The 24826-nt window shown below is 42.1% G+C and overlaps 1 protein-coding gene across 1 annotated transcript in view; it reads left to right on the forward strand.

The window, feature by feature from the left end:
• Nucleotides 1-2047: 2047 nt before the first annotated feature.
• Ktn1 (kinectin 1) overlaps nt 2048-24826 on the forward strand; it is a 136297-nt gene continuing 113518 nt past the window's right edge. Inside the window, exon 1 of the mRNA XM_045153896.1 lies at nt 2048-2192. The gene's annotated coding sequence lies outside the window, so the exon portion shown is untranslated. The remainder of the gene's footprint in view (nt 2193-24826) is intronic.

A 24826-nucleotide genomic window follows, 5' to 3' on the forward strand; every position in this document is an offset into this window, starting at 1 on the left:
TGAGAAAGAAAGACAGAAAGAGAAGGGGAGAGAGACTAAGACTGTTTATGTAACAGTCTTATATCCTATAGTTTTCAATAAAGTTTAATTTCTTGGTTGTTACAAGGGATAACTCAGATGCTGGATGCCTTAAAATCCTTTTCAGCAAATTAGTTGGGGGTTTCAATGTCATTAGAGGATAGTAAGCAGTAGGCAAAGTTAATTATATCTTAGGTTAATTATATGTGCTAATTATAGTTAATTACTATATTACAGTATAGTATACTTCAACACGCAGACAGTCGGTCTTAATTCCTAATAGGGTTTGCCATGGGTAACAGTCCTACTTAAGTCTTTTTTTTTTTTTTTTGGTGTGAATAATCAGCAAGCTTATAAAGAATGCAGCATCCAGCCACTTCCCTTTCAGAAGTCAAAGTTCAGTCACCCAGAAAAGCTGAAGTAGTTCATGCATTTATGCTTCTTCACTGGTTGTAAGCAGTAGTACGTTTAGGAAACTGTCTGTAAATGCCACTGTGTTGTGTTATTTACAAGTGTACCGAAATATTACTTATTTGTAAAATGGTGTGCTTTTCACTAAAAGTCAGGAAAGTGACAGAAAATTTTTATTTCAGCCTAAAATCTGCTTCTGGTTCCAACCTGAGATAAGTCCCCAGTTGTTTGTAAGCTATTCAAGAACCTTTAAACTCTGTTACGGAAATGGTACAATTCCACTTTGTATCAAGTCTAAAGTGATGGATTCATTTTGCATCAAAGCTGGATTTTCTGGCACAGGCTCCGAAGACAGTTGGTAGTTCAGAGATACAATGCTTTGCGGGGCCTTGGAGTCAAGGAGGGTTGAGTAATCCCGACGAGAAAGAAAAGAGCACGCTTCTGGAGTCAAAGTCTTAACAGGAGGCATCTTTGGAGAAAATGTGACTAGGGGCTAGCACAATTCTAAGTACCTCATCAGGCTGCTGCTGCTGCATACCTTTGCGTTTTCATTTCTATTTTGGAGGTGCTGTAAAGAGCTCAGATCGAAACAATCGGAATCCAAACGTACAGTATGCTTTTCAGCAGCCCACAGCAAGGGATTTCTTTTTATGTCGCAGTAGACACCTTTCTGCTGTGTCGATCATTGAAAGCACTGCTCCGGCTGCCACCTGGTCAGGATGTATAGGAGGTGGCCGGTGGCCGGTGGCCGCGAGTCCTGCTTTCCTGTATCTCTAGCCATGTTCGGAGGCGGTGTGAATCATCTGGGCTTTAGTAACGTTTGAGGAGAGCTTTGAGTGCTCTGGGCAATGCCTGGCATTCCGTGAGAGATGAGTAAGAAATAAGCACCGAAAATCAACACATCTCACTTGCCAGGGGACCAGACACACAGATCTGTGCCATCCTCTGCTAGCCAAGAGCGAGGTTTTCCCGGCCAATGCCTCCTTCCCGCTGCCGCTCCTCGGTGGGTCATTCACCCCACGGCCCCCGCCCGGTTTGAGGACCGGCCACCCAGCGGGCACGCACGACAGTCCCGTGATGTCTGCACACGATTTATTTGGGTCAGCTTCTAACGTCTCTCTCCGTTTGGCAGCTACGGGTTGCCCGAAGCCCGGAAGAAAATTCAAAAGAGACAGAGAGGGAGAGAGGGAGAGATAACTCTTAGCACTCAGGATCGGAGCATTTTGTTTACCGAGGCGAAATCCGGGCCAAACCGAGAAAGTCCAGCAAGCGTCTGCCTAAGGTTAAAAGAAAGCATCCCGCGAGCGTGGGGATAGCAGTGGTACTTCCGTGGGAGAGTCACGTGAGCCGAGCCCAGACTTGGGAGGCAGGAGTGTGGTGAGGAGCGGAGAGAACCGGGGAGGCTCGGACGAAGGCCGACCCTCCGAGGAGCTGCCGTACTTCCCGGGCTGGCGAAGCCAACCGGCAATAATCGCCCGGCTCCCGGCGGCGCGCGGCTGGGCGCCGGCCTGTCCCTTTAAGAGGCCGTCCTCCGGGTACCTCCGGCTCCCGAGCGACGCCGGCACGTACCCGAGCCGCCCCGCCCCGAAGCTGCTCGTTTCCTGCGGGGCGGCGCGGCGGCACCTGAGCTACTTGAGGCGACGGAGGCGGCGGCCTCGAGCGAGCTGACTGGCCTGTGTGGTACGAGCGCCGCCGCGTCTTCCCGGCTTCCTTTTTTTTTTTCTTAAAAATTTTTAATGTTTTTCCTCCTCGGGCTGCGCAGGGTGAGGAGACGCCGGGCGCGCCGGGCCGGAGGGTGGAGGGTGGCGGGGAGGGTCCCGGGGCGGGCGGGAGGGAGGGCCGCGTGGGGCGGGGGGCGCGGCCCCCGACACGCACTGCTCGCTTTTGCTAGGCCGCGGGCGCCCGGGTCTGTCCCGCCATCGCCCGCCGTCTCTCCGGTGGCCCAGGCCGGCTCGCCGCGGCCGGGGGCCAGGCTTCAGGGGAAGGACTGTGGGGGGGGGCTCCGCCCAGGCCCGACCCCGCCGGGGACTGACTGCCTTGGGGTTGGGAGGGGGGCGGCTCGTCTGGTGAGGGCGAGGTCGGCCCGACCGGGCCTCGGGGTGACCGAGGAGACTATTTTTAGCCGGGCCCCGAAGGCCCCCGGGAGGGCAGGCGGATTACCGCTCCTCGGCCGGTGGATGCAGGGCGTGCTGGGCCCGAGCTGGGCCACGCTTTACGCCATGCTGGATATGCCAAGCCCTTCGCCCGCCGCTCGCTCCCGGGCCTCCGCGCTCGCTCGTCTCCTCCCCCGACCCGCTTGCGAAGCGGAGTTAGTGGACGTCCGTGGATCCAGCGGCGAGATGGGCGAAGTTATCCCTTCCTCTCCCCGAGGGGTGTGTCTTCCTTAGCCATTCGCCCTCCCCACTCCGCTTTCCAACAATGAGCTTTATTTTATTTATTTATCTATTTTATATTTTTGGTGTTCAGGATCGCGCCCCTAAAACCTAACCGCTGGGCTGTCCCACACCTGGTATGACATGTGCAGCCCCCCCCCCCCCCCGCCCCTCACCGCGCACGAGTGCAGCTCAGGCGTCCCGGGCCTCCCGGGATGGGAACCGGGATGCTGGAGTACCGGTTTCATCTTTGTCCAGCGGCACCTTGATTAGGTGAAAAGTAGGCTTTTTTTTTTTTTTTTTTTTTTTAATAGTGGGTCACCGTTCTTTCTGGGAGGAAAGTGGAGCCCAACATCCATAACTGCTGGCCTTAAGACCAGAAATGGATTCCGTAAAGCAGCTCTTTGAATAGGCATCGCTTCAAAAGCTACGTTGGAGCAGTTGGAAGTTGTAGGGTGTTTTGAGTTGCTTTGTGGCAAGTCTTGAGAAATTGAGAGCTTTCTCCATGCCCAGCCAACTAAAAACTTTGCATCGTATCGCAGTTGACTTAGGGTGGCTTGGGTTTTGCCTAAATGAGATGGCCCTTGCTCTCTTCTTGTCTCACTCAGTGCCATGTCGGTAGTGTCTCCAAGTCTGGCTCAGAGCACTTGCTGATGAGACTTGATCAAAGTTCCCAAGAAGCGCTGCACTACTCCAGGCTCCAGATGACCTGTATTTTGTTTTCTGCTTGATATGTTGCTTGATAAGTAACACTTAAAAAACAAAAAACTTTCCTTTTCTTTCAGGGACCTGATAATTGGGACTATTTATGCACATTCTACAAAAAAGTTCATTCCCTTTCCACCCCAACTTTGAGTTAGAAATATCTAATTTTGGGGACTGGGGAAATGGCTTAGCAGTTATGGCGTTTGCTGGTGAAGCCTAAGGACCGGGGTTCGATTCCCTAGGATCCACGTAAGCCAGGTGCACAACGGGGCACATGTGCTTGAAGTTCGTATGCAGTGTCTCGAGGCCCTGGCGTGCCCATTCTGTCTGTCTCTTTCTCTCTTATAAATAAATTTAAAAAATATTGTTTTTTAAAAAAGAGAGAAATATCTAATTTTGTAGCCCTCGGCAGACATAAGTGTCTCAATTATCAGGTGTGTTTAGAGAATAAGGTGCTGTGCTTTACTGAGATATGTACTGAAATCTAAAATATCACAAGACCTATTAAAAAACTTTCTTGAAGGTATTCAACACTTCCAAACTACAAAGGCTGTTCAGTATTAAAACCTTTCTTGATTCAGCATCAGCATTCTGAAAAGGCCCTATTTGTATTTTGTTTGCATTGAGCTATTTCAAGCAAGTGCCTTAAACCACTGAGCCATCTTGCCAGCCTGCTTTGAGATACTTCTATGTCTCTCCTCCCCAGTGTTAGTAATTGCTCTGGCCGGATTTAGCGTTTTCCTCTTTAAAAAAAAAAGCCAAACTAAAACAAATTCACATCACCCCAAGTCAGTGTACAGACTTTCTAGTTTATAGGCTTTTGTTAGGGGAGAGCATTTTAAGAATTCTATGTTAAATGTCTGTTCATAAGGTCAAAGGACTTAGGATGTGAAGGCTTATTCAAGGCTTAACTTCTGAAGGAACCATGTTAAGATTGTGATTGTTGGTCATTTCTTAACTTTACCATTACCTGAAATACATGGAAGATGTATTTTATTCTATTTTTCTGGAGGTGGCCATTTGCAGATGCACCAAGCATCTTGAGAATGTCAGATACGCACTACAAAAGCAACTCAGAGCCACACCCCTAGCCAAGGAAAACTTAATGTATGCTTACTATAGTTTTTTTTTTTTGTGTGTGTGAAATATTTTTATTTATTTATTTGAATGCAAGATCAAGATAGAGAGAATGGGCGCGGGGGGGGGGCATCCAACCACCACAAATGAACTCCAGACGCATATGCTACCCTGTGCATCTGCCTTACTGGGTCCTGAGGAATTGAACCTGGGTCCTTTGGCTGTGCAAGCAATCGCCTTAACTGCTAAGCCATCTCTCCAGCCCAAGTTTTTTTTTTTCAAATGGGAGAGAAGTTTTCAGCATATTTCCAGTACTTTATCAACATCTAAACTTGTTAGTAAACCTAATAGTTGCAGGAAAGTTTTGGCTTAGGAGTCTGACCTAATATGTAATAAGGAAATGAAATGTATAATAAGAAAAGTACTGTACCAGAGCATTTGGTTGTTTGAGGATAAGATCTTAGGAGCTGTTTGTTCTGTCTGCTATTTCTGTACTTTGAAGGTAAATCCAAAATATACTTAGAGGCTAGAAGCAAATAATTCCAGAAGTGACAGTGATAACTTGTAAGCAAAGAGTGTCACATTTCATTGTTTGCTTGTGTGTTCTTATGACCGTGATTTGGGATGTTCTGATCAAAAAATGTAATTTAGTTGGGCATGGTGGCACACACCTTTAATCCCAGCATTTGAGAGGCAAAGGTAGGAGAATTGCCATGAGTTCAAGGTGAATTCTAGGTCAGCCTGGGTTAGAGACTACCCCAAAAAACCAAAAACGGGGAAAAAAAAAAAAGCTTATGTGTAAATCACTGGAAAAAAAAATCGGTTCAAATAAAAATATGAGCTCCCTCCCCCCATAAATAGAAGTTTAACAGTGACAGAAAATCTTTAGGTACCATGAACTGAAGAACTAAAGTTTGATTAATTTAACCTGTCTCAAAGAAAAGCAATCATTTATTACTGCTGCTGTGTACGGTGGCCGAATTAGTGCTTACGCACACGTATCTTTGAGAAAGTTGGCAGCATAAATTATTTTTAGGCTGATTTTATTTAAAAATGCTAATACCAGCTGGAGAAATGACTTAGTGGTTAAGCACTTGCCTGTGAAGCTTAAGGACCCTGGTTCAAGGCTGGATTCCCCAGGACCCACATTAGCCAGATGCACAAGGGGGTGCATGCTTCTGGAGTTCGTTTGCAGTGGCTGGAAGCCCTGGCATGCCCATTCTCTCTCTGCCTCTTTCTCTCTCTGTTGCTCTCATATAATATAATAATAAACAAAATCATTCTTTTAAAAAATGCTATGGGGGCTGGAGAGATGGCTTAGCGGTTAAGCGCTCGCCTGTGAAGCCTAAGGACCCCGGTTCGAGGCTCGGTTCCCCAGGTCCCACGTTAGCCAGATGCACAAGGGGGCACACGCGTCTGGAGTTCGTTTGCAGAGGCTGGAAGCCCTGGCGCGCCCATTCTCTCTCTCTCCCTCTATCTGTCTTTCTATGTCTGTTGCTCTCAAATAAATAAATAAAAAATGAACAAAAAAAATTAAAAAAAAAAAAATGCTATGGGCTTTTTTTCCCCTGAGGCAAGGTTTCACGGTGGTCCAGGCTGACCTGGAATTCAGTATTTCACTCTGTTGTCTCAGGGTGGCCTTGAATTTACCTCTGCCTCTCAAGTGCTGGGCTTAAAGGCATGCACCACCACACCCTCCTGCTATAGGCTTTTAATTGCTTTCATGTGAAAAGTGTAAAAAGAGGCTAGACAAATGAGTAGCCTTTGTAGAGATTCTAATATTAAATGTAATATTCCTGGAGAATGTTTATGAAGTACTCCTTTATAAAATGTTATAATTTAGTATTATACTTATCATTCTTTTTTGTATTTTTTTATGAGAGAGAATTGGTGTGCCAGGGCCTCCAGCTACTGCAGTCAAGTGTGCTACCTTGTGTGCATGTGCAACCTTGCACGCTTGCGTCTGTCTTATGTGGGACCTGGAGAGTTGAACATGGGTCCTTAGGCTTTGCAGGCAAGCACCTTAACCACTGAACAATCTCTCCACCCCCCCCCCTTTTAAAATAGTATTAAGGATTGAACTCAGAGCCGCATACATGCTAGGCAAGTGCTATAGCTTTGAGCTACATCCCTAGTCCTATACATATCTTAACTTCTACAGGGTAATTTCAAATATCCAACACTGTGCTGGAGAGATGGCTTAGCAGTTAAGGCACTTGCCTGCAAAATCAAAAGACCCAGGTTCAACTCTCTGGGACCCATATAAGCTAGATGCCCAAGGTGGTCCATGCCTCTGGAGTTTGTTTGCAGTGGCTAGAGGCCCTGTTGTGCCCATTCTCTCTATATATGCCTTTCTCTCCCTTTCTCAAATAAATAAAATACTTCTAAAATATCTAACATTAAATTAAACCTTGTTTCAGCAAACTGATTTGTATACCATATATATCCACACATTATTTATACCCCCTTTCTTCTAGGACATGTCTTTTTGGGTTATGGTCTCCCCCCCCCCCCCCAGGGTCTCACTGTAGCCCAGGCTGACCTGGAATTCACTATATAGTCTCAGAGTGGCTTCGAACTGACAGCAGTCCTCCTACTTTTGCCTCCAAAGTGCTGGGATTAAAGGAGTGCACCAAGTTCAACTCATTCATATTAATTAAAAATATTTTTATTTATTTATTTGCAAGCAGACAGAGAAAAGCAACATACAGAATGGGTGCACTTTTGTATACAGAGCTTTTATACCTCATTTGTCCCTTCATCAGGCTTGTTCTGTCCTTCTTAGTAAGGACTTTGTTCTCTTTAAGGGCCGTCTTCTGAAAGATGCCATCCTCAGTCCTGGGTTCATTTTTCTTTTTTGTATTCTCTAGCAAGTTCATCCACTGTCAGTGGCACGGATATCTAGATTTACATCTGTAGTCCAATTCCTCCCGGCACTCCAGACAGTCTCTGCTAGGCCATTCCACTTCCATATGTCATAATCCACTTAAACTAAACTTTCATATTTCTCCTTAACTTACCTCAATTGCAGTTTAACCTGTATCAGAAGATAGCTGGTGAACATTCAGGCAAAAAAAAAAAAAAAATTGGCATTATCTCCCCTGACCTGTATTACACATGGCAGTCTGCTTTTCCTTCTCTTAATGAAACATCTAGAATCCACACTACTTTTCACTGCTCATCAGTCAGCCTAGGCCAAGCTATTCTTATTTCTTGCCTAGGTTTTTATAGTTCTAGCAGCTCTTTCTGCTTCAGTACTAGCTCCAACAGCCCTCAAGACAGCAACCAAATCATAAGTCACTTCTCAATACCAGTCCCTATACAATCTGAGCTCCCTCCCTTTCCATCTTTTCTTGACTCTTATGTTAACTAGTGTTCTTCCTCTTGTTCCACCCCTCTGCAGTCTTCCTGGGTATCTTCCCTCCAGTCTGTCTGGCCTTTTGGGGTCTTCAGCTGTTGTCTTCCTTGAATCACATTTCCCCTAAGATATTTTCATGGCTTATTCTCTTTTGTTCTTTGTTCTTTAAATATTGTTTTCCCAAAGGTTTTGCCTATTTTATTTAAAACTATACCCCTACTTCTCTGTTTATTGTTCCTTTTTCTCCATAGTGTTTACTACCTTCTGGCATACTATATCATTTTCTTGTTGATTATATTTATTGTTTCTTTCCCCTGTCTTCAAATCTTTAGGGCTGGGCTTTTTGTCTGGTTTATTAATTTGTTTTCTTAGAGATAGGATCTCATCAAGATAGCTGAGGTTGGCCTTGAACTCACATTGTAGCCCAGGCTGGCCTCAAATGCAGGGCCCTTCTGCCTCTAACATCCTAGTGTGAGATTATAGGTATGTGTCACTGCACTTGGCTCTGGTTTGCTTATTGATGGATCCTAAGAGTCTAAGGCATTGTTTGCCTTATAACAAGTGCTGAATTGAGTTAGCAAGTGAACGAATTATTCCCATCCTGTGGTTCCTGTCTGTGATGGCTAGGATATTCTTGAACGCACATAGCTTCAGTCTGCTTCTTTCCTAGGAACTGTCAGAGAGCAGAAGAAAGTGATAGGAGTCTTTTGGGAATCTCTCAGACAATAGTGGTAGAGACTATTAGCCACATAATTAAGACCATTGGTTAATTTAAAAAGTTGGTTAAAACAAAGAATCCAAATATATACACACCTTAAATATTTGCACTTAAAAGCATTTAATATTATATGTATCTTATTTATTTGAGGTGCGGAGGGCAGATAGAGAAAGAATGGGCATGCCAGAGCCTCCAGCCACCACAAATGAACTCCAGATGCATGGGCCACCTTGTGCATTTGGCTTTATGTGGGTACTAGGGAATCAAACCCAGGTTGTTAGGCTTTACAGGCAACTGCCTTAACCACTGAGTCATATCTCCAGCCCATTATCTCTAATTTTTAAATTTTTGTTTATTTTTATTTATTTGAGAGCAATAGACAGAAAGAGGGTGAGAGAGAGAGAGAGAGATAGAATGAGCGCACACCAGGGCCTCAGCCACTGCAAACTCCAGACATATGGGTCACCTTGTACACCTGGCTTACATGGGTTCTGGGGAGTCGAACCTATGTTCTTTGGCTTTGCAGGCAAGCACCTTAACTGCTAAGCCATCTGTCCAGCACCATAACTCATTTGATTTAATTTTTGTATTTAATCATTTTATAGAAATAAACAGGAGGATATAGTATTAGCCAAAAGCATTTAGCTTTTCTGCAGACACCAGCCTATGTATTTTACAAAAGGGACAAATGCCAGTCAATTCAATGAGTGTCAAGACAGTTATGGCTGAATAAACTTCAGGGGCTGTATAATCTTAGCAGTCTACTGCTAAAGAGAATGTCATTTATCCTTCTTTTTTTTTTTTTTTTTAAGATTTTTATTTATTTATTTGAGAGTGACAGAAAGATAAAGAGGCAGATAGAGAGTGAGAGAGAGAATGGATGTGCCAGGGCCTCCAGCCACTGCAAATGAACTCCAGACGCGTGTGCCCCCTTGTGCATCTGGCTAACATGGGTCCTGGGGAATCGAGCCTTGAACTGGGGTCCGTAGGCTTCACAGGCAAGCGCTTAACCGCTATGCCATCTCTCCAGCCCACTTTTTTTTGTTATTGTTTTATTTTATTTTTTTTGGAGGTAGGGTCTTGCTCTAGTCCAGACTGACCTGAAGTTCATTATGTAGTCTCAGAGTAGCCTCAAACTCACTGCAATCATCTACCTGTGCCTCCCAAGTGCTGGGATTAAAGACACGTGTCACCACGTCCAGCCCATATTTCTTTATTTTGATCTCAGTAAATTGTAATTAGTTATCAGTTCTTTTCTAAGTTTTAGGAAGTACGTTGTCTAGGAGGGCAATGTTGTAATGCTACATTATCATTGAAACATATAAGACATTTATTCCTACACAGGAATTTGCCAAGTCTGTGTGTGTGAGTTTTTTAAAGAGGTTTTAAAAAATATATACATATTATTTGTGTGTGTGTGTGGGGGGGGGCGGCAGATAGAGAGAAAGAATGGGTGTGCCAGGGCCTTTAGCCATTGCAGTCAAACTCCAGATGCATGTGCCCCTTTGTGCACCTGGCTTATGTGGGTCCTGGGGAATTGAACCGAGGTTCTTACGCTTTGCAGGCAAATGACTTAACCACTAAGCCTTTTCACCATTAGATAGAAGTTAGTATTTAGGAAATCTACAGGTCTTAGATGTTAGTAATGCAAAGGTTTTACGTAATTCCTTTTTTTTTTTTTTTTTTGAGGTAGGGTCTTGCTGTAGACCAGACTGACCTGGAGGTCTGGACTCTGTAGTCTCAAGGTGGCCTCTAACTTGGCGATCATTCTACCTTGGCCTCCCAAGTGCTGGGATTAAAGGCATGTGCCACCATGCCTGGCCTGTTATGTAAGTTCTTTATTGGCCAGTTCTTAGTTATATAACTATGTGGTGTTAGGAAATCTGAAGAGCTTGGGTTTTAATTTGGCTTTGGTACTTAGTACCACTTGCTGCATTTGTGATCTACCCTATCTTGCTTAAGGCTTATTAAGGAATTACTGTATTATCTTGATGATTGCCACGTAAGTGGTAACTAACATTATTAGAGTGCTCACTTGCTGTCAGGCTCTGTAAATACTTCATGTATACTATCATATTTAATCTTGTCAACAATCTTACAAAGTAGATACTATTGGTAGAAACTACAGAGACAGGTTAAGTTGTTCAAAAGCAAATGAAGTTTATGTTCTGACTGAGGCATTCTGACTTTAGAGCCCATTCTTACCCATTAAGCTGTTTTTATTGTGAAAACAGTTTTTAGCACTGCTCATATGCAGTTGTATGATGTTAGCTGTTACGAAGCTGAAGTAGGGGCTGAATAGCTTCTCTAGCCACACAGCTGAGCTCTGGGTTCTGTGAGAAACCATGTCTCAAACAATGAGCGATTACCTGATATTGACTTTGGCTTTCAAATGCACACATGCACTTATACCGGTATTCACATGTGTACTCATGCACATCACCACACACGCACGCACGCACGCACACGTGCACCCTACCATATAAAGCAGTTTAATACTTTTTGTGTAAAGAGAAGTTGTAGTTATTTTTTCTTGGTTACTGTGTCCATTTCTTTTCCTAAGGCAACTTTGAACAAAGTCAAGAAAATCCTAGTTGTTTTCTGCTAATGGTTTTTATTGTTTGTGGTTTTTTTATTTTTATTTTTATTTTTATTTTTATTTTTATTTTTATTTTTACAAAGTAGGGTCTCTCTAGATCAGGCTCACTTGGAAGTCACTATGTAGTCTCAGGCTGGCCTTGAACTCATGATGATCCTCCTACCTCTGCCTGCTGAGTTCTGGGATTAAAGGCCTACGTCACCACATTCTGCAGAAGTAGGGAAGTTTGTTCCATGATTAACTCTCTGCTTTAATTTATATTTATCTTTCTACTTGCCTCTTTATTGTTTTGTTAAAAACTAAATATGAACACTCTTAAATGCATATAAAATATTATATGTAAAATTTGTATAATATAAAGATACAAGATAAAAAAGAGCCCTGTACCTAGTTCCTAATTTGAAATTCAGAAAAACTATCTTTTTTATTCCTTTGTGTACCCTTTCCTATTTTTCCTAACATAACCTTGTTTTTTATTTTATTTTATTGTTTTTTAGCTTTGCAGCAAAGAAAACCTGTTTTGTGTTGTTACATTTTGCTCTATTAAAAGCCTTTTGTGTTAGTTTACTTGTAGCTTTTTCTTTGAAAGTTTATGGTACTGATACTCTTTTACTATCTTGTCTATAACTCTAATTCATTTACTTTTACTGCCGTGTAGAATTGCATTGTGTGAAGTTTTATTGTTTGCTGTTTTGTCTTTTCAAGACTAGGTCTTTGTCCAGACTGGCCTTGGACTTCTGTTCTTCCTCCCTGGACTTCTGTTCTTCCTCCCTTTTCTGTAGTGCTGAGATTAGAGACTATGCTTGACTGTAGATTTTGCACTTTTGTTTAAAGAGTGAACACAAGCTTTTCAAATGTTTGCTGGACATTTTTGTTTTCTCAGACATGACTTAATTTTTCTATTTGGTTGTTTGTTCTTTTCTGGCTGGCAGGAGTCTGGTATATGTTCTGAATATTAATTTCTTGACAATTATTTGTTAACAAATATCTTTATTTTTACTTTTTGTGTTGTCTATATTACACTGGTTTAATATTAACTTATCAATATTTTCCTTTTGTGATTATAATTTGCCTTAAGAAATTGCCCTGTACCTGGATTATCATATACTTATGTGTGTGTATATATTGCATATATATATTTTTGTTGTTGTTTTTGAGGTAAGGTTTCACTGCAGCTCAGGCTGACCTGGAATTCACTATGCAGTCTCAGGGTAGCCTTGAACTCACAATGATCCTCCTACCTCTGCTTCCCAAGTGCTGGGATTAAAGGCGTGTGCCACCACGCCTGGCTGAATTCATGCTTTTGTGTGTGTGCATAGTATATGTAGTGTGGTGCATGTGTTGCATTCATGCATGTATATGTGTGCGTGCAGATGAGTGTGCCTCTGTGTATGTGTGCAGAGGCCAGAGCAGAATGTCACGTGTTCCCCTCTGTTGCTCATTGGTATTTTCTTGACATGGAGCTTCTCACTGATTCCAGAGATGATCTTTACAAATGATTTTTAGGTGGGTTGGGCCCAGTGGATAGTCAGCTGTATGTACTTTAAGTGAGCAGTGTAAGATTCTCCTACGGGCACTGCCGTCAGGTACTGAACATATATATCTCTCCAAAACTTCCCACCCTGATAGCCTAGTGGAAAAAAAAAAGGCTAATGCTGTTTTGATTAACATGTCTTTAATGCTACTGAGGTTGCCTTGAAAAAACATATACCCATCAGATCGCTTAATTTTCCTGTAGGGACCTTACAAATATGTTTTATCTTATTCATCTTTTTCAAATCCTAAGTGATACTTGTAAGTTAATTCAGACTGTGACAATTTTTCAAAATAATACTTTTACTTTATTGTACCTATTTTAAGTTTATTCATTTATTATTGCCATAAAATCTTTATTTTTGTTCTTTTTTTAAACCATCTTTGTCTTTTGTTTTCTTTCTTTCTATTTTTTATTTTTTAAATTTTTTGTTCATTTTTATATATTTATTTGAGAGTTATAGACAGAAAGAGGCAGAGAAAGAGCGAGAGAGCGAGAGCGAGAGAATGGGCGCGCCAGGGCCTCCAGCCACTGCAAACGAACTCCAGACACGTGTGCCCTCTTGTGTATCTGGCTAACGTGGGTCCTGGGGAATTGAGCCTCGAACCGGGGTCTTTAGGGTTCATAGGCAAGCACTTAACTGCTAAACCATCTCTCCAGCCCCCATCTTTTTATTTTTTAAGTTATTAATTTAATTCATTTATTTGAGACAGAGAAGAAGAGAGAGAGAGATACAGAGAGTGAGAATGGGTGTGCCAGGGCCTCCAGCCACTGCAAAGGAACTCCAGATGCATATGCCACCGTGTGCATCTGGCTTACATAGTACCTGGAGAATCAAACCTGGGTCCTTAGGCTATGCATGCATACACCTTAACGGCTAAGCCATCTCTCCAGCCCTATTTTTATTTTTTTTGAGGTACAACCTTGCTCTGACCCTGGCTGAAAGGCTGACTTGGTATTCACTCTGTAGTTCCAGGTGGCCTTGATCCTCCTACCACTGCCTCCTGAGTGCTGGGATTAAATGCGTGCACTACCACTCCTGGCCACAAAATCTTTTTTAAAGTAATTTTTGTTATATTTCATTTTATTTCATTTTTTGGTGGTGCTAAGGACTGAACCTAGACCCTTGTGCATGCCAGGCAAGCACTCTGCTAGTGAGCTATATTTGCAGCCCCACCATAACATCTTTATAATGTTTTTTTTTTTCATCAGATTTGCTAGCCATTTTCTCTTTCTTTTTTAACAAAAATGAAATTCTTCTATTTTAAGATTTATTTTATTACCCTTATCCAACACACATCAGAAACCAGCCATTTTCTTAATTGCTCTGAGTTTTTTTTCTTTTTTTATAAAGTTTTTTTATTTATTTTTATTTATTTATTTGATAGCAACAGACTGAGAGAGAAATAGACAGATAGGGAGAATGGGTACGCAAGGGCCTCCAGCCACTGCAAACGAACTCCAGACGCGTGCGCCCCCTTGTGCATATGGCTAACATGGGTCTTGGGGAATTGAGCCTCGAACTGGGGTCCTTAGGCTTCACAGGCAAGCGCTTAACCGCTAAGCCATCTCTCCAGCCCTTAATTGCTCTGAGTTTTATAGGAGAAATAGAAACGTCTTTAGCAAAACATTTTCTAAAAAAAATTATTTATTTTATTTTTTCAAGGTAGGGTCTAATTCTAGTGCAGGTGACCTGGAATTAGTCTTAGGGTGGCCTCACTCACAGCGATACTCCTATCTCTGCTGGGATTAAAGGCGTATGCCACCACTCCTGGCTGTTTATTTATTTGTAAGTGGAGATACAGAGAAAGAGAGAAAGGGAGAGAGAGAAGTAGAAGAGGCATTCCAGGGCCTCTTGCTTCTGTAAATGAACTCTAGATGCATGTGCTGTTTGGATTTACATTGGTGCTGGGGAATTGAACCCAATCTGTCAGGCTTTATAAACAAGCTCCTTTAACCACTGTGCCATCTCTCCAGCCTCTAGTTTATTATTTTTGCATTTGTTTGTGTGGTAAGTATATGTGTATATGCATTGGATGTATGTGTGTGGAGGCCATAGGTTGATGGTGAGCCATGCATGGCTTTTATGTGGATTCTGGGGATATAAACTCAGCTTTTCATGCTTACAGGGCAAGCACTTTACTGGCTGAGGCATCTACCCAGCCTCCAGATATTTTAAAATTTTATTTATTTATTTAGAGAGAAATGGCATGCCAGGTCTTCAGCCACTGCAATTGAACTCCAAATTCTTGTGTCACCTTTGTGCATCTGGCTTATGTGGGATCTGGAGAGAGATTGAACATGGGTCCTTAGGCCTCATAGGCAAGTGCCTTAACTGCTAAGCTATCTCTCTAGCCCCAGATTAAAAAAACAATTTTTTTTTTCAAGGTAAGGCTCACTGTGGCTCAGGCTGACCTGGAATTTGCTATCTAGTCTCAGGGTGGCTGCGAACTCTCGGCGATTCTCCTACCTCTGCCTCCTGAGTGCTGGGATTAAAGGTGTTGTGTAACCACCCCCTGCTCAGATTTAAAAAATTTTAAAAACAGGATCTAATAAATCTCAAGCTGATCTTCAACTTGCTTTGTAGCAGATGATGATCTTAAACTTTTTCTTCTTTTTTTTTTTGTCTTTCTAATCTTAAACTTTTGACCTTCTTGCTTTTACAAAACTGAGTGTTGGGATTATAGGTGTGTACTACCATGCCTATTCATGGGGTGCTGGGACTTGAACCCAGGACTTTGTGCATTCTAGGCAAGCACTAGAATTTTTTTTAATGTGAAAAAAATAAATACTTGAATCTTTTCCTCTAGTTCTTTCATAATTCAACCTTTAAAGCATTGATCTGTGTGTGCTTGATGTATGGGCTTAAGTTTTTTCCATGATAGTCATTTGTGCTAATACTACTTACTAAATTTATAAATGGATGTATGTTCCTATGGATTTGAAATTGACTTTGAAAAAAAAAAAGAAATTGACTTTGATAATATACAGATCTTTTCAGGTATACTTGTTCTTTCATTTGGGTTTACTTAAACAGTTCTTGGGTAAGGTTTAAAAATTTTTGTTTTGCTAGGTGTGGTGGCACAGAGGCAGGAGGATCATTGTAAGTTCGAGGTCCGCCTGAGACTACATAATGAATTCCAGGTCAGCTTGGGCCAGAGCAAGATCCTACCTCAAAAAACCCTTCACTCCCCCCAAAAAATTCATAATTTTTTTTTTGCCTTAGAATCAATTTTATTTATTTATTTATTTTTATTTGTTTGTTTTTTGAGGTAAGGTTTCACTGTAATCCAGGCTGGAGTTCACTATGTAGTGTCAGGGTGGCTTTGAACTCACAGCGATCCTCCTACCTCTGCCTCCAGAGTGTTGGGATTAAAGGCATGCACCACCATGCCTGCTCTTAGAATCAATTTTGAATAGTATTTGACATCCTTGTCATATCATTTACCTTTCATGTTTGTGAAAATGTTTTTTGTATTATGCCTTTTTTGGAGATGGGCAAGAATAAATGAAATGTTTGACTATTTAAAATTTTATTTTTATTTATTTATTTGAGAGAGAGAAAGAGAGAGACAGAGAATGGACTCACCAGGGCTCTAGGCACTGCAAATGAACTCCAGATTCATGTGCAACCTTGTGCATCTGGCTTATGTGGTTTCTAGGGAATTGAACCTAGGTCCTTTGGCTCTGTAGGCAAGTACCTTAACCACTAAGCCATCTCCCCAGCCCTGTTGGACTATTTTAATATATTTTATTTATTTATTAGGGAGAGAGACAGATAGGTAGAAAGAGAGAAAGGACCCACCAGGGCTGTCAGCCACTGCAAACGAACTCCATATGCATGTGCTACCTTGTGCATTTGGTTTACATGGTTCCTGGGGAATCAAACCTGGGTCCTTATGCTTCTTAGGCAAGCACCTTAACTGCTAAGTCTTCTCTTCAGCCCATGTTTGGGTCTCATTCTAGCTCAGGCTGACCTGGAATTCACTATGTAGTCTCAGGGTGACCTCAAACACATGGTGATCCTCCTACCTCTGCCTCCCAAGTGCTGGGATTAAAGGCATGAGCCAGCATGCCCAGCTGTAGTTTTCATTATGAGTGACCTAAATTGATGTACCTGGGAGCTATTTTATCAGTTTGTTATTCAACTCTAGTACCCTACAAAACTTCTAAAGGAATGATAAATATTTGTGACCAGTGTATTTTGAAGTAGGTTTTTGTTTGCTGGTACATTAATTGAGAGCAGGCAACAGTTAATAGTATCTTGTGGTAGCTGGATTGAATATGTTTGGCAAGAGGTAGAGAAAACTGTAGGAAAAAAAAAGACTGTAGGGATACATCATAAAGAAGTGAGATTTTGGTCAAAACTAGGAAGAAATTTGTCTTTAACAGCTTTCTGGAAAAAAAATACAAGATGCTTAGAAGAGCTGTGTCTGTTTTATTTTATTTTATTTTATTTTATTTTGTTTTTCGAGGTAGGGTTCCACCCTAGCTTAGGCTGCTCTGGAATTAATTAACTATGTAGTCTCAGGGTGGCCTCGAACTCACAGCGATTCTCCTACTTCTGCCTCCTGAGTGCTGGGATCAAAGGCATGTTCCACCACGCCTGGCTGTATCTGGTTTTATCTGTGACCATTTAATTGGCTGTAATCTCTTACTCTCTAGTTGGATTACATGGGTTTTTAACCCAGAAATCTGGGTCAAGATTAATAGATTTTAAGGGGAGACAAGCTTCTATACATGTTTTATGATTACATTCTTGGTGTGAATCATAGAACTATGCTATACATCAATTTTAAAGACTAGGTACTAAAAAAAGAAAGGACTGAGTATCTTAAAAGTTATTAGGGCCAGGCATGGTGGAGCCTGCTTTTAATCTCAGCATTTAGGAGACTGAGATATAATGATGTGAAAACTTATTAGGTACTTTTGGTTAGAGAAGCTTCTTGTCAGATGGCATTTACTACTGGGAAGACTCAAAACTCATCAAAATGCTAAGAAGTAATAGTGGAGTGGTCAGAGTGGAGTGTGACCTCTCCTCCAAGGCACAAGGGCCATTGTGGAAGAGATGACAGGAAGAATGTCAACACCACAAGAAGGGGAGGAGTGCTTTGGAATACTGTGCTTCAAGTATTAGAGGCCATTGCATTCATGACCTAGCAGGGGATGGGGTTACTTGCATAATGCAAGGGCAAAAAAAAAAAAAAAAAAAAAAGATGGCATCAAAATAGTTAGAAAGAGCAGGTCATGGTGGCACATGCCTTTAATCCCAGCACTCAGGAGGCAGAGGTAGGAGGATTGCTATGAGTTCAAGGCTGCCCTGAGAATACAGAGTGAATTCCAGGTCAGCATGGGCTAGAGTGTAATCCTACCTCGAAAAAACAAAAAAGAAAGAAGAAGGGGTTCAGTGGAGGAGAGACAGAAGAGGGTTATAAGAGGGGATTATGATCAGGGTACTTTGTATATATGAATGAAGTTTGTTGAAAATGTTGAAGAAGGGGCTGGAGAGATGGCTTAGCAGTTAAGCACTTGCCTGTGAAGCCTAAGAACCCTGCTTCGAGGCTCAATTCCCCATGACCCACGTTAGCCAAAGGCACAAGGGGGCCCACGCATCTGGAGTTTCTTTGCAGTGGCTGGAAGCCCTGGCATGCCCATTCTCTCTCTCTGTCTCTTTCTTTGTCTGTCAAATAAATAAAGCAATAAAAAAAGTTAAATACTAAATGTTATTAGGGTATAGTTCAGTGGTAGAGTGCTTGCCTGCCATGTGCAAGGCTCTCCCTGGATTCTGTCTCCAACACTTGGGAGTGGGGGTGGGAGAAGGAAGAGACAAGAAAAAAAAATGTCATTACTTGGAAATTAAACCTTTCAGTTTATCTAATTATACCAACATAAATTAGGTTTCTTTTGTATTTTTTTTAATATTTATTTATTTATTTATTTGAGAGCGACAGACACAGAGAGAAAGACAGATAGAGGGAGAGAGAGAACGGGTGCGCCAGGACTTCCAGCCTCTGCAAACGAACTCCAGATGCATGCGCCCCCTTGTGCATCTGGCTAACGTGGGACCTAGGGAACCGAGCCTCGAACCAGGGTCCTTAGGCTTCACAGGCAAGCACTTAACCGCTAAGCCATCTCTCCAGCCCTCTTTTGTATTTTTTTTTATGAGAGAGAGAATTGGCATGCCAGGGCCTTCTAGCCACTTCAGTTGATCTCCAGATGCATATGTCATCTTGTGCACATGTGACCTTGTGTGCTTGTGTCACCTTGCATGTCTTGCCTACGTGGGACCTGGAGAGTCGAACATGAATCCTTAGGCTTTGCAGACAAGTGCATTAACTGCTAAGCTATCTCTTCAACCCAACTTCTTTACACAGTAATTAAAAAAGATTTTTTTGTTTATTTTTTTATTTGAGAGTGACAGAGAGAGAAAGAGGCAGAGAGAGAGAGAGAGAGAGAACGGGGGGGGGGAGGGTTCGGGAGAGAATGGGTGCGCCAGGGCTTCCAGCCACTACAAACAAACTCCAGACATGTGCACTCCCTTGTGCATCTGGCTAACATGAGTCCTGGGGAATCAAGCCTGAACCAGGGTCCTTAGGCTTCATAGGCAAGTGCTTAACTGCTAACTGCTAAGCCATCTCTCCAGCCCCCATCTTTTTTTTTTTTTTTTTTTGAAATAGGTTTTCACTCTAGTCCAGGCTGACCTGGAATTCACTATGGAGACGCAGGGTGGCCTTGAACTCATGGTGATCCTCCTACCTCTGCCTCCTGAGTCCTGGCATTAAAAGCATGTGCCACCACACCTGGCAACATAATACATTTTTAACCAGGTTATCTCCTATTGAAATTTTTGTAAGTGAGTAATGTTTTTTTTTTTTTTTCCCCTGAGAAAATGGACTAGTTTGGACTTGGTATATCAAGCAAAAGTGTAAAAGAAATGGATGTACCTCTCAGCAATCAACTATGCAGTTACATTTAAGTTTCTTATGAAAGCCATTCAGATGTACCTATTCTCATGTCAAAGAAAAAAAGTGAACTTGATTGAGACATCGCGTTTTAAAGTATGTGACATGATGCCTAATGGAGGAATTGAATTTCATTATTCACTTCAGATTGCAGTAGCAGAATTTCAGAATGGATATTGCTGAACTCACTTAAGGGGTGTGCTGATAGCAGATGAGTTACAGAAATAACTATGTGCTACATTATAAAAGGAGAAATTACATCACAGCTTTGAGATTTCAGTATAGTTTGTAAAGTTAATTTTAGAAAAGATATTGTCAATGGAATTTCCATGGCAGGGAATTCAGTGTTTGATTTATAAGATTATATTGTCTTTTGACTATTTTGCATTGTTTCCATCTGATTTTAAAAGATAATCTGGGCTGGAGAGGTGGCTTAGCGGTTAAGCACTTGCCTGTGAAGCCTAAGGACCCTGGTTCGAGGCTTGATTCCCCAGTACCCATGTTAGCCAGATGCATAAGGGGGCACATGCATCTGGAGTTCGTTTGCAGTGGCTGGAGGCCCTGGCGTGCCCATTCTCTCTCTCTGCCCCTTCCTCTCTTGTCTGTTGCTCTTAAATAAATAAAAATAACAAAAAAATTAAAAAATAAAAAAATTAAAAAAAAGATAATCTTAGCCGGGCGTGGTGACACACACCTTTAATCCCAGCACTCAGGAGGCAGAGGTAGGAGAATTGCCGTGAGTTCGAGGTTACCCTGAGACTCCATAGTGAATTCCAGGTCAGCCTGGGCTAGAGTGAGACCCTACCTCGAAAGATCAAAAAAAAAAAAAAACAAGATAATCTTTTTGGGGCTGGAAAGATGGCTTAATGGTTAAGGCACTTGCTTGCAAAGCCAGAGGATCCCAGTTTGACTCTCTGGGGCCCATGAAAGTCAGATGCACAAGGGGGCTCGTGTATCTGGAGTTCATTTGCAGTGGCTGGAGGCACTGGTGTACCCATTCTCTCTTTCCTTCTCTCTGCCTCTTTATCTCTCTCTCAAAATAAATGAATAAATAAATAAAATTTAAAAAAATCTTTTTGTTACTATTTATATATTTTTTAAAAAAGATGTATTTTATTTATTTATTAGAGACAGAGGGAGAAAGAGAGAGAGAGAGAGTGAGAATGGGCACGTCAGGGCCTCTAGCCACTGAAAATGAACTCCAGATGCATGCACCATGTTCATCAGGCTTATGTGGGGCCTGGAGAATCGAACCTGGGTCCTTGGGCTTTGCAGGCATGGACCTTAACCTCTAAGCCATCTCTCCAGCCCCTTTGTTACTGTTTATTTGAGAGAGAAAGATGCGGGGGTTAAGAGGGAGGAAGGAGGCAGAAAATGGGTTTGTCAGGCCTCTAGACACTGCAAATAAACTCCAGATGAATGCATCACCTTGTACATCTGGTTTACATGGCCCTGGGGAATTGAAACTGGGTCCTTTTGGCATCACAGGCAAATGCCTTAACCACTAAGCCATCTCTCCAGTCCTAAAAGATAATCTTATGGCTCTGTAGCTATTAGATTTTGAGTATAGTGATTGACTAGGAGAATAAAATGCAGATGAAAATTTGTATTTTGGTGGCTGTTTCAGGAAATGGTTAATACTTTGTCTACTTTTTCTCATTAGATTATTGTTGACATGTATTATCAAACTTTAAATTTATGTATTAAAATCCTTATTGGCAGATGTAATATGTTTGTAAACATTTAAACATGTAGAACTATCTAAAAGGATTCTAGCTATTTTCTTATTGTTTTTTTTTTTTCTTTTGAGGTAGGGTCTTGATCTATAGCCCAGGCTGACCTGGAATTTACTCTGTAGTTTCAGGCTGGCCTGGAATGCACAGCAATCCTACCTCTGCCTCCTGAGTGCTGTGATTAAAGCTTTGTACCACCATGCCTGGCTTTACCTATTTTCTTAAAGGACTTCATGCTTTTTTCAATTTATGAAACATTAATCTCCATGGATATATTTTTTTAAAATTATTTATTTATTTATTTGAGAGCGAAAGACATAGAGAGAAAGACAGAGGGAGAGAGAGAGAATGGGCGCGCCAGGGCTTCCAGCCTCTGCAAACGAACTCCAGACGCGTGCGCCCCCTTGTGCATCTGGCTAATGTGGGACCTGGGGAACCGAGCCTCGAACCGGGGTCCTTAGGCTTCTCAGACAAGCGCTTAACTGCTAAGCCATCTCTCCAGCCCTCCATGGATATTTTTATTTTATTTGATATGAATGATTTTGTGCTTCCTCTACTGATTTCAAATAAGTTACAATAAACTAAGTTTGTATTTATTTGGATTTGGGTTGCTTTATTATTATTATTATTATTATTATTATTATTATTATTATGTTTTTGGTTTTTCAAGGTAGGGTTTCACTGCAACTCAGGCTGACCTCGAATTCATTATGTAGTCTCAGGGTGGCCTTGAACTCACAGTGATCCTCCTACCTCTGCCTCCTGAGTGCTGGGATTAAAGGCGTTTGCCACCACACCTGACCTTATTTATTATTATTATTTTTATTAACATGACTGTAAACAGTATCCCATGGTAATGCTCTCTCCCCCCACTTTCCCCTTTGAAACTGTTCTCCATCATATATCCTTTCCCCATCTCAATCAGTCTCTCTTTTATTTTGACGTCATGATCTTTTCCTCCTATTATGATGGTTTTGTGTAGGTAGTGTCAGGCACTGTGAGGTCATGGATATCCAGGACATTTTGTGTCTGGAGGAGCACGTTGCAAGGAGTCCTACCCTTCCTTTGGCTCTTACATTCTTTCCGCCACCTCTTCTGCAATGGACCCTGAGCCTTGGATGGTGTGATAGAGATATTTCAGTACTGAGCAATCCTCTGTTTCTTCTTCCCAGCACCATTTTGGCTTCTGAGTCATCCCAAGGTCACTGCCATCTGAAAAGAGAAGGTTCTCTACCAAAAGTGAGAGTAGCATTAATGTAAGGGTATGAACATTAAGAGAAGTGCTTACTGGGCAGTTTGATGAGCATAGTATATACATTTATCCAGCAGCAGACGTTACACCCCTAGGGCTCATGACTGTCTGTTTTAAGTTTTTAGTATGAGGGATGTAATCCCTCCCATGGAGTGGGCCTCCAGTCCAATTAGAGAGCAGTTGGATTTCACCATGACAGATGTGCCACTCTTATACTCCTTAACTCATTTGGCCTGGCTGGCCATATATAAGGCTTGTAGTGTCCACTGTTGAGTATCTTCACTGGTGATTTCTTTCTTTCCCATTGAACTGCATGCAGAATGGCTTCTTCCAGCTTTCTGTCAGCTGGTCTACATGGAAGAGGTTATCAGCTCAGTTCCAGCAGGATTTCTCAGTGGCCTTGCAGCCCAAGCATGTGTAGTCTTTAACAACAGGGTCTTACCATCTTTTCCTGGTGGGAAACCAAGGGCCTTGGCAACGGCCTATAATGTTTTTGGGGGCATTAGGGACCTCCCTGGCCAACAACCCACTGGAAGGTATCCCATCTCTGGCACTGAAAATTTTCTAGTAACAATCTTTAGCTCCCGAGTGTTCCATTGTGCAAAAAAGTAGGTTTCCATATGAGTTATTTTATTTTTATTTATTTATTTATTTATTTTGCTTTTTTGAGGTAGGGTTTCACTCTAGTCCAGGCTGACCTGGAATTCACTAAGAAGTCAGTGTGGCCTTGAACGCACGGTGATCCTCCTACCTCTGCCTTCTGAGTGCTGGGATTAAAGGTGCGCACCATCTTGCTGGCTTGAGTGTTTTTATTTATTTATTCTTTTGGTTTTTCAAGGTAGGGTTTCACTCTAGCCCCGGCTGGCCTGGAATTCACTACGGAGTCCCAGGGTGGCCTCAAACTCACTGCGATCCTTCTACCTCTATCTCCCAAGTGCTGGGATTAAAGGCATGTGTCACCATGCTCGGCTGTTTTTATTTTTATTTTATTTTATTTATTTATTTATTTATTTATTTTTTTGGTTTTTCGAGGTAGGGTTTCACTCTGGTCCAGGCTGACCTGGAATTAACTCTGTAGTCTCAGGGTGGCCTCGAACTCACGGTGATTCTCCTACCTCTGCCTCCCGAGTGCTGGGATTAAAGGCGTGCGCCACCACGCCTGGCCTGTTTTTATTTTTAAAAATGATTATTCATGGGTTGGACAGATGGCTCAGCAGTTAAGACACTTGTCTGCAAAGCCTCATGACCCTGATTCGATCCTGGTACTTACATAAAGTAAGATGCACTGAGTGGTGCATGCATCTGGAGCTTGTTTGCAGCAGCTAGAGGGCCCAACTTGTCCTTTCTCTTTCTCTGCTTATAAATAGATAAATAAAAATATAAAAAATATTGATTCATTTATTTGAGTGAGAGACTGTGAGCATGTATGGACATGCCAGGGTCTCTTGCTATTGTAAATGAACTCTGGATGCTTGTGCCACTTTGTGCATCTGGCTTTATGTGAGCACTGTGGACTCACTCACCCAGGCCATTAGGCTTTGTAAGCAAGCATCTTTAATCACTGAGCCATCTCTTCAGCCCAGATTTGGATTAGGTTTTGAGTTCCATTATTGGGTGCTCTCCAGTCTTTAATCACACTGCACTATATTTCTGCCTCTCTATATTTTGTTAATTTTGTCTGCCAACTACATAGAGTTTTGTGTATGTGTACATAGAGAATAACTGCTCTGGACTTTTAGGAGAACTAGCTCTTCACAGTGCACTTGAAGAATAACAGGATAACATCTGGTTTATACATACTGTGTGCTTCCCTTAGATCATAGATTCACTTAAGGCTAGTGAATCAATTTGTGAACATATAAATTTAAAAACTTAAATTTTCAGTAGAGAATAAAAACACAATTTATAAAGAATAAAAATCTTATGGGCTGGAGAGATGGCTTAGCAGTTCAGGTGTTTGCCTGCAAAGCCAAAAAGGATCTTGGTTTGACTCTCCAAGATCCACGTAAGCCAAATGCACAAGGTGGTGCATGCATCTGGAGTTCATTTTCAGTGGATGGAGGCCCTGGTGTGCCTACTCTTTCTCT

Source organism: Jaculus jaculus, chromosome 7 (genome assembly GCF_020740685.1).
Source record: "Jaculus jaculus isolate mJacJac1 chromosome 7, mJacJac1.mat.Y.cur, whole genome shotgun sequence".
NCBI lineage: Eukaryota > Metazoa > Chordata > Mammalia > Rodentia > Dipodidae > Jaculus > Jaculus jaculus.